An 11,325-nucleotide genomic window follows, 5' to 3' on the forward strand; every position below is an offset into this window, starting at 1 on the left:
GGCCTGTCCTGTGTCTCTGTCCTCTTCCTCTGCTTCCCCTGGATGGTGCTGTCTCCCTGTGCGCACAAGCCATAATGAAGCTGTCACTGACTTCACACACACCAGCCACTGAACTTTATTCACACTGCAAACATGGAGCACACAGTGGCAACGTGTCTGAAAACACACTGACAGCTGTGAAGACACACACACACACACACTCACTGGTGGGAAAGCTGTGGATGAATGATCATTCTCTCTCGTCTTCATCCTCTGTCATTTCCCCGAGTCCCACTGGTTTGGAACTCTCCATCTCTGTTTGTTGTTAAGGTTGACCTTATCAACGTGCCTTATGACACACATTCAACATGACACATACACACCCAGACTGTTGGGTTCAGCGCCAGTCAATTTTCTGACAAAATGAAATGCATCTGCAAGTGGTGTGTTTGTGTGTGTGTGGGTATACAGGCATCTAGCATTTGGATATTGAGTATTCACGGTACATGTCTATTTCAGCTTGGTAATTTATAACTCAATTTCCAGTGTGCACTGATGCGCGTCATACCTCCAAAACACCAAACAAAGCTCCAACCCAATTGTATTTCAAAGCAATTAGGGTGTCCACTGAGTTGTGAAGGGACCAGTGGCTCTGGGCCTGTGTGATATTTTTAATTGTTAATTTTCTGTCACATTAGTCAACTTCAGTGCCCCTGGATAGGTGACCGAACTCTTATAGGCAACACATAAAATGACAGGGGCTCAGTTTTTGATACAGCAGAGGAAGGGTTCTGCTCTGTGTGATGAGTTAATGACTGATTTACAGCTGTTTGATGGAGGGACTTTTTCTAACTGTTTTTCAAATTCTCTCTCTCTCTCTCTCTCTCTCTCTCTCTCTCTCTCTCTCTCTCTCTCTCTCTCTCTATATATATATATATATCTCTATATATATATATATTAGTTTTAGTTTATGAGTGTGAATTATTAGCTCATTTTGACTTTCACCCGAAGCCACCACAGGGAATGGCTTCACCTCCTTGACCCTACTAAAGTCAACAATGGCAAAATCCATACATGCAATTAAGCTAACTCTCACCCGGGCCCTGCATCATGCCATCACTCTTTCCTCGCTTTCTCTGCTCCCTCCTTCTCTCTCCATGGTCTACTAATTAAATATTCTCTTTGGTGGTTTGGTGTTTTTTTTTCTTTCTCTGCCGATGGTCTAGGTCTGTCTTACCATACCTCAGCTGTCTAACTGTTGAGGAGGGAGACCACGCAGCCCCTACTGTCTCTTTCGAGATGGGCGAGTGGGGGTCAAAGGTGACGGCTTGCATTGTATTTGCGATTATTACCTCTAAAGTGCTATTGCATAGGGTATCATTAAAAGTCAATGCATCTCCCGCTCCCTCCCCCCCCCCCCCCCCCTCCCTCGCCATGGCACGCCTAAAACACACATTTTGTACGCACTTCGCACATCGCCAGCCATTTAACTGCTAAAATATGACCCGTGCACAGATAAATGTCACGGGGCCATCTATCTGCGAGTGTTAAAAGTCGGCTAATGGAGATGACATATTAGCAGCCTAAATGACTGCCATAAAAACTCCCACCATACCTTGCAGCGCCACCTGCGCTGTGACTGCAATAGGAAATAGCTCTGCAGCTATCTGTTCACAGAGGAGCAGAGTGATGTCATATCTGGATCTTCTGATTCAATAAATCCTGAGGCTGTGTGTGTGTGTGTGTGTGTGTGTGTGTGTGTGTGTGTGTGTGTGTGTGTGTTTGTTTATAATATTTCAAATATATGACACTCTACATTTCTGACGTAATGGCCTCTCACCTTTGACCTTTCATAGAGAGATAGGTCAGACGTTATGGCCCGGGTCAGCGTTCCACGTCAATTTCTGTGCGTGTCAATAGCAAAGCTGCCTCAACGATCGATACGTCGCTTCAGTCCTACTTGAGGAGCCTCTACAGATACGCTCTCTCCTCCTCCTTCATCCCTCCTATCTCCTTATTAATTACCCTTCTCTATCCATGCGTGTCTTTCTCTCTCTGAGTGAATGGAGCAGTCGTAATTGCTTCTCTCTGGAGCAGTTACAGGCGGCACAAAGGAACTGTATAGAAACCAAATTTGCATTCAAGATGAGCTGAGATGGAGAGAGGGAGGGGTGCGCTGCCCTCCTGCCCTATACCCAGCACTTACTCTCTCCCTCCCTCTCATCTGTTGTCCCCCCTCTTCTCCCCATCCCTCCCTCCACCTTATCTACTTCTACCCCCCCCCCACCTCCTCCTCCTCCTCCTCTCCTCACAGCATGGCTCCCCTCGCATTGTCTTTCCAGAGAGTTCCAAGGTCGAAGGGAGCTTGCTCATCAGAGCAGGATATTGTACGCTTAGTGCCGGTATGGACGAGCTAATTTGTGTGTACATGTCCTGGTGTGTGAACATATATGTGCAGGAATAAGTGGTTGCGCTTGCATGTGAGTGAGTAGCAGTATGGCTGGAGAAAGGTGGTGAAGGAGGGGAGGCTGTAAATAATAACTCAAAGCTAGTAGATGCCATTTTTTTCATACCTGCAAATATCTCATCCTCTCTCAGACCTGTGCCATCACTCTTACTCACTGTCTGTGGCATGCAGGCGCACACACACACACACACACACACACACACACAAACCAACTCCTAGGGGCTCCTCTTTTTGAGCTTGATAAGCATTTCTTTTTTGTTTCAGCATCTTGATCAATACATTTAAAACACCAAACCAAGCATAATTAGATCGAAGATGGCGCCCTCTGTGCGCGAATAGGCTTCACCTGGGGAGGCACTCACCATTATCATCATCCGTGTGTGTTTGTGCGTGTGTGTCTTCCTACCACACACAGCGTGATCTAATAGAATTGACAAAGTGCACATCGGGACGTAGATTACAGGAGAGCTATAGGTTGGTATTAGCAGGTGATGGACTCGCCCATTCACTCTCGCTCACCTCCATCTTCATTCCCATCATCATTTAGACAACCTTTACCATACATCTCTGCCTGCAGGTTCATTTCAATATGTTATGGGCCACCTCAGTCATTTTTATGGGTTTATTTACTCAGAACAATACATAGATGGAGACGAAAGAGATCGTAAATTGTCCACAATTACCATTATACACAGGGAAGTGACTCTCCTTTGTGCAATAATCCAGGGGGGGAAATCTTTGTCAAATCCATCTTAGACAGTAAAGGGAGGATGGATTTCAACCCATTTACTCTCGTGCGTTGCATTTAACCCTCATTGATACAAGAATAAAGCATAGACAAACTCTGTGTGCCAAATTTGTTGACAGAATTTAGTATTTGACGCCCCAAAATGTGAAAATATCTTTCAGCACGAGCATTATCCTTTTATCACCTTCTAAGTTCAAGAACAAAACACATGTTTGGATCATAGTTATAAGTGATCAGACGACTATTCCAGCTCTTCTTTCAGTACACACATTTAAATAAATTATGAAAAAATGGTACCAGTCAGTAAACATTCCTTTCATCCTGAACATCGTGTAAAAAAGAGGGGCAGTTTATCTCGGGATGAGGTGGTGGGGGTCACCAAAAAAATTTAAGAGAAGCAAGGGCAGATGACAGTCAGGGATACATCCACAACCGCTGTAGCTTTGGTTGGAGTGTCTCTTTAAAGATGAAACACAAGGTGTGTGTGTGTGTGTGTGTGTGTGTGTGTGTGTGTGTGTGTGTGTGTGTGTGTGTGTGTGTGTGTGTGTGTGTGTGTGTTGGAAAGATGTCTCCATTCTGATCACGACCAACAAAGAGCTTCATATGATGTGTGGCAGAGTGTTTTGGGAGTTGTCCATGAGACAGAGAGACCCAAACTACTGCTGTTTGGGGGGGGGGGGCATTTGTGCAACATAGAGGCATATGTTGTGCATGTGTATGCATCTACAAGCAATCTGTGTGTGTGTGTGTGTGTGTGTGTGTGTGTGTGTGTGTGTGTGTGTGTGTGTGTGTGTGTGTGTGTGTGTGTGTGTGGAGGAGGATTTAGACCTATCATAAAGGAATTCTCCCCCCCAGCCCGTAGCTCATCCTGACATTTTTATGCCTTTTTATTTTCAGGCCCATTGCAGCCAAGCCCAGAGATGTGATTTATACTGCCTGGCAGCATGGGCACTGCAGCAAGAAAGACAGATGGAAAGAGGGAGGAGTGGGGGGAGGAGGAAGGAGGAGAGAGGGGTGAGTGGGAGATGCCGAGGGAAAGAAGGGGTGTTGAGTGTGTGTGTGTGTGTGTGTGTGTGTGTGTGTGTGCGCGTGTGTGTGAGAGAGAGTGTTGAGGGAGGGGTAATAAAAAGGACATATGAGGAGGATAGGGTCAGAGGAACGAAAGAAGAAGAGATAGGAAGGAAGGGGAAAATGGGTTGAGAGAGGCAAAATGAGAAGAAACCAAATAAAAATCTTTTGTTTTGAGGAGCTCTCCTTTCATCTCCCACTTCTCCTCACTTCCTCTCTGTCACATCTCCACCTCTACATCTCCCTCTCTCTAATGAGTTATTGGCCCTGTCTGACTCAGGAAGAGAAGCCCCATCTCTCTACCACACTGGCGCCCTGACAGCCTAAATCACCTTCCTTCCTTCCCAAACCCTCCATCCCCCATTCCTCTATTTCTCCTCCCCCCCAGGCGACTGGGACACTCCTCCTCCTGTTTGCCTCATGGCTGCCTGAGGTGTGTGAAATATTCATGGCGCTCGCATTGATTGGAATGGGAGGCACTGGTGAAAGTGGGGTGGTGGCGGTGGGGTGGGGTTGACAGGCTCAGGTCTCAGGCTGTGAGGAAGACAAGGCGGCTGCCACCTACCAAGAGACAGCTCACTTACAGGGAACATGGACGGGGTGGAGGAGGCGGGCAGACAGAGGTGGTGGACAGAGGTTGTGAGATGGGAGGCAGGTGAAATCCAGACAGGGAAGAGGGGGTCTTAATGTTGCATGCAAATGCCTGTGTGTGTGTGTGTGTGTGTGTGTGTGTGTGTGTGTGTGTGTGTGTGTGTGTGTGTGTGTGTGTGTGTGTGTGTGAGTGAGTGAGTGAGTGAGTGAGTGAGTGAGAGAGAGAGAGAGAGAAAGTGAGTGAGAGAGAGAGACAGAGAGAAAGTGAGTGAGAGAGAGAAAGTGAGTGAGAGAGAGAGAAAGCCAGAGAGAGAGAGAAAGTGAGTGAGAGAGAGAGAGAGACAGAGAGAGAGAGAGACCTGCCTGCCAGTATGGTGGTTGTGCTGTCTCTGCGCTGTAACATCTCTCTCTGTCACCCAGCCGCCTGAGAGGAGATGAGCTGCCATGCTTACTGTCATTCATCCATCACAAAAGACAGCACACACACACACACGCGCACACACACACACACACGCACACACAAATCTCTCACCTTAAAGGGCTTTGAACCTGATGCCAGAGTGTTATTTGTTTCCATAAATTTACGTGTTTCCAGTAAAATCATGAAGATAGGGAGGGACTTGTTGAGGATATTGATTCCTCTTTACATTAGCAAATACTGCTGAACGTGTGTAACGACCCCCCCCCCCCCCACACACACACACACACACACACAGTAAAGCATGTGGATCCTTTCATTCTGGTTAGCCCTCTGCTAACTAATATGAATGAATCCCCTTCAGACTTTCCAAATTTTGTCAGACCAAATAGATCAAACTTCGTCAGTGAAATGAATCTTTTATCCTGGCCTGTGTGACACAGTATAATTCATTCGACTGCATATCCACAACATTAGAAAGTTTGGGCGTGACAGCAGAGGCAGTCACGTTTGTTTTTGCCCTCTGCTAACTTGAATGTGGACAAATAACGTAATTGTGCAGCTCTGTAGGGGATGTTGTCAGACCAGATGGATCAATGGCGATTGAATCAATTTGCTGGCTACCATTTTTACACCATTTTTTTCCACAATATAAGTCTTAGCCCACGGTGCATCGCCAAAATCCAAGAGAGCCTTGTCATTGGATGCATAATTACTACACGCCCCTGGATGCAGGATGGGTCCTTTTTACGGGAGGAGCAAAGATGAAGATTTTGATGTTAAAATACGATTGAGCAGATAACTGGACATTTCACATATGATTGGGGATATTGACCAGACAGCAATAACACAAGATTAAAACTGTGGAAAAGGTGTTGACAGTTTCATGGGACCTAACGCTAACCTTGAACTTAAATCTTAACCCTCATACCACCATGTCACCTGGTGGGGACCAGCATTTTGGCCCTACAAAGAAGTCCATCTGAGCCCAAGGTTATTCACGTAAACACCAACCTGGAATCAAAGTGAATCTACATGCTTTTTACTCCCTTAATCTACACTTCTTATCACTTTTTATCTTCCTGTTTGCTTTCTCTCCTGTACTGTCTGTCTGTCACTTCCACCATAACTGTCACAAAAGTGAGCCTATTTTACAGAGAAGTAATTACCTTCCAGATTCACGTCTGAATGGGAGCAAAAATCGCTGTGTAATAAACATATTTGGTTTATTACCCCATTAATCCCTAGTTATTTCACCCTGAGACATCAGCTTTAATACTGAGCACACATATCCAGCGGATTCAAAGCATCCTGTGAAATCTCACGAGAGAATAGTTTTGGTATCCAAAGCAGTGATGGTGGCGGCGTTGATGGTGATGGTGGCGGCGGTGGGGTATACTGCTAAACGCTACTCCACCAAAGGGTCAGTTGTAACATCAGTTAGGGTTAATTGTAGCAATCATTAAAAGTGTTCATCTCCTAATTAAAATCTAATTATTTTTGTCATTAATTTTAATGGGGTCATTTATAATGTCAACAGAACGATGTGTACTGTATGTCGTCGGGTGATGATCAACACACGCAACTAAAAACCTTGTGCACGAACATTTAAGGAAAGATGAAGAAATGCAAACATTATGGATGTTTACTTCTGTGTGTTTCTGATTGTTTTATAGATTTAGATCTATGACAGTTGGGAATAATCATATTTTTGATAAATGCAACACATAATCAAGAATCATACGTGATTATTTATTTACTTGTGATTTTTTAAAAGTTGTATCTGACAATAAATAGACAAGCTAAGAAAAACTGTGTGCCTCGACCATCATGTGATCTGAGTGCTAACTAAGACCTGAAGCTGCTGTTTAAAAGATTACATTTTAATCAAAAAAAAAAACTGTCAAAAAGATAAGTAAACACCTGCCAAAGTAATCAAAACTGTGGCTGTAGGACAGGACCATATTGATGACAACACACACACACACACACACACACACACACACACACACACGGAGACTCTCAAGGTGAAAATAATACCAGCCATATGTGAAACAGCCCTGAAACACTTACCGCTTCATAACTCTGGTTCTCTGCTATTTGAAGCATTTTGTGGGTGCTGAGTTTAACCTTGTATCTTCTGCCATTACTTATAAAAACTATTGATGTCACATAGCAAACGGACTCTGACATCTGCAGGTGAGCACCTCAAACTCCCTCAGTCCTCTCTGAGGCGGATGACAAGGCCATATTTGTGCTGTCGATCAAGACAATAACACTTGCGCTGAAGGTACGCTTCATGACGTCACCAGCACTTACTTTGATCAGCATGTGTTGCTCTGTGTGCATTGAATGCTCTTGTGTTTATATTTACAGCGGACCCGCCCACGCACCCACTTTCATTTATCCAACAATCAGTTGCCGCTGTTGTTTTAGTTTGGCACAATTTATGACCGCTAATTGCTCACCGCTTCCGTCTCATGGCGCGTTTCTTTGAACGAACAAACACGTGCTGCTGTGCTGTTTCTTCAACCAGTCGCTCTCATAGACCTAACAGCCCGTACTGGCACGATGAATTTGATAAATCCCCCTTATCGCCCCGGGAGACAATTAAAGCACATGTGACAGGGGTTCCTATCTCCGCTCTCCTCCTGTAGCGCTTCATTTGGAAACCATTTGTCTCCGCTATGGATTTCCTATTTTTAATGGTGCGCGTATGCAGGGGTCAGGGCTGTGCTGAATAATAGATGCCTTTCGCCTTCCCCCTTTTATTCTCTTTCTTGCTTGTTTCTTCATTGTCAGGCCCCATGGGAAGGTGTCTGTGTCACTCTAGGAACCAAGGTGCAGCACTCCTGGTGCTCTCCAGATTCTGGCAGGAGGCTATTCAATCTAGCGCACAGGCTTTTGGTGAAACCCTATGTCACAGACAGTGAGCTGATATCAATGGGCACACGTTAACCCCCCCCCCCCCCATTTCTTCCCTACTCCCCCCAGTAAAGGACGTTTATCACAGAAAGCGAGGCTGCTGCGCAGTGAGGTGATATATCGCCCCGGCAGAGCGCGAATGAATAGACTAGTAATTATCCCGTTAAAAGGGTGGCCAGACAAAGAGAGAGCCTCGCTATAATTTAAATTGTTTTGTTTCCCCCCACAGCCGAAGCCTGCCGCGCTGACTGACATCACGGAATGGGAAAAGTGAGCCTATTTATAGTCTGAGACATTCGGCTAATTGTAGAATTTAATAAGGTTTCTGGAAGAGTGGATTCTATATAAGCCAGAGGTGAGCACCTCCTCTCCACCATGCTCCTCAACATCTAGCTTTGCTTCTGCAAGTTCCCATATTTGTCTACGCATCTTTAACTTCATCCTATCCTCCCAACTCTTCTCTCACATCATCATCATTTCTTTTCGTGTATGCCCGCCCCCTTCATCTCCCTCAACCCACTCTCTCCCATCACATAAAATCTACCTTAGACAAATACTCCTCTCACTTTGTTTGCTGATTGTGTGATTCTCAACATGTCACACTGGTTTAAGGTGTGCATGGATATGTGTGTGCGCATGATTACAAGTGAAGATGCATCCAAGTGTGTGTGTTTGTGCGTGTGTGTGTATGTGTATGTGTATGTGTGAGAGAGACAAGGGTAATTGAGCTCAGAGGGTTTTCTGTCTTTGGTGGCAGAGGGGAAATTGGAATCTTCAGAATCCATTAGAGAGACCCTCTCACAGGGGCTGTAGGTGGTGTTTGCTGCGTATGCGTGTGTGTATGACAGAGAGAAGAGGTGGCAGGTGTGCTGAGCTCTAGAGGAGTAACTGTTATATACCAGTAAAGGAGTAACTTTAAAAGTACAGTCACAAATGAAGTTAAACTTGTGCTGCTCGCTTGGTGTGTGGAGTCCCTGGTGTGTGCACCAGTGTCCAGACCCGAACTGACTGACTACCCTCATAGAGTGGTGGGGAAATGGGGAGAAAGAGGAGAGGGAAGGTGAGCGGAGAGAGAGAGAGAAAACAGCAGGTAGCCAACAGCAGATGGTCGCACACTCCCTCCCTGCAGAGCAATCACTCTCCTCCTCTTTCTCTCTGCTCTCCTACCTCGTGTTCTCTCCTGCATCACTCTGTATAATGTATCATCTCACCTCAGCGTCCTTGGTTATGTACACTGCTTTATTTATGATCTCACACACTTACCTGAAATGACTGGCTTCTGTTGCCAAGGTTTTGTAAAACTTTATTTAAGATGCTCACATTTAATATTCCAGCTCTCATGCCCCCGCGTGTATATTTGAGCTTTTCTTGCCACGAAAGGAAAAAGCTCATGAAAAGTCCAAAACCAACACGGTTGCCTTTGTAGATAAAGTCTCACTTAACTAATTCATTTGTGAAAGAACCTCTGCTGGCATCCAAAAGCCATTAAAAACACACCTCAGAGTCACACTCCTGCACTGGGTGATATGTTCCTCCATTATGATGAACAAGGCCACTGTATTTTATGTTCAGTCTCTCCCACACACACTGATTGTTGGTCCTTCATGAATGTGCATTAATCCATGGATGAAACTGACAGAGGCACTGTTTATTCCTGCTGGAGTTCTGTTTGCTTAATGCGATACTTCACCCCAAAAGAGCATTTTGCCTTTTAAGTACACACAAATGAGTGTGTGGAGATCAACAAGATGCCCCCCCGCTGCCATGCATCACTTCTTTGTGACTCCAGAAAGCAGAAAGAGCTGACAGACGTCGATGGCTAACAACCGCTACACTGCCCAAAAAATGTCTGTTTACAAAATTTCAAGCGCATCACCAGATTTTCTTTCTCCAGCTGAATAAATGTCCAGTCATCAAACTCTTGATTTGAGCTGTTAGTTGTTGCTGTTTGTCTTTAACTCAACACAAAATACATTTTTTTTTATGTTGGATTTTTAAAAAATCATCTTAACAAGATTTGGGTCTCACATCACCATCACCACTATCAGCAAATCTAGTTAAATCCCCAACAAACACTTTATTATATACATGCAAATTTCGTACAACAGTTTTTTTTATATTCTAGATGGATGTCTCAAAAATTGGACATAAACCTATATGCACTCTTAGCAATCACTGCAGGTTTGTGTGAAGTTTCCATTTTCTGTTATTTACTTATTGATTGTAGTTCCGTTTAATCTTTTATGTTTATTCGTTCCCAATTCTAATCATCACTACATCACATAAATGTTTCCATGTGGCAGTAATCTAGAAAAATAATAGTCCAATCTATTTCTTAAAACACTCTTGTCACATTTAGTGATACTTAGGGGTTTGTTTCAGGCCAAAGTGTGTGTTGTCAAGGGAAACAAGCTGGGATCAATACAGTCACACTGTTAGCGCTTAAGTCACAGCTTCTTTAACAGGCTTTAGATGTGTGTGTGTGTGTGTTTTCAGACACAATGTTATGTGTATAAAAGGAATGTTTATGTTGGTAACTGAGCTTAAAGTGATGGAAACATATGCATGTGTGTGTGTGTGTGTGTGTGTGTGTAAGAGAGAGAGAGAGAGAGTTTATGTACTTGTTTGCTTTGTTCCGTGTGTGTGTGTGTGTGTGTGTTTGTGTAATGATTAGCCTTCTCTTAATGGGAAAATAACGTCAGAGCCACTGGGACATTTAATCCATCTGAGCTGATTCTGTTTCCATCACAGCTATTGATCAACTCCTGCGACAAATCAGCAGGGGGCAACGTGTGTGTATGTGTGTGTGTGTGTGTGTTGTGAGGGAACCACCTTACACAGCGTTTTACTATGTTACAAACCAAACATATCATGCAACAGTAGATTTTCAGTAGATTTCTCTTTCCAACGTTCTCTCCATCATTCCTTCTCTTGTTTTCATCTTTATCCCTCCTCTTGTTTTGTCTCCAACGATCATCTCTCCTCCTTCTCTCCCTTCCTCCCTCTTTCTAGTTGTTAAGTGGTATTGGCTTTAAAGGGGCAGCAAATCAGTTGCTGATTAATACTGAATTTTTGGGGCCATTTGTCTGCTCTGTTGCCCCTGTCTTTGTCACCCTCCCCCCTTTCTTT

Source organism: Aulostomus chinensis, chromosome 22 (genome assembly GCF_037954235.1).
Source record: "Aulostomus chinensis isolate RoL2024-O1b breed Wild chromosome 22, RoL_Achi_v1.0, whole genome shotgun sequence".
NCBI classification, from domain to species: domain Eukaryota; kingdom Metazoa; phylum Chordata; class Actinopteri; order Syngnathiformes; family Aulostomidae; genus Aulostomus; species Aulostomus chinensis.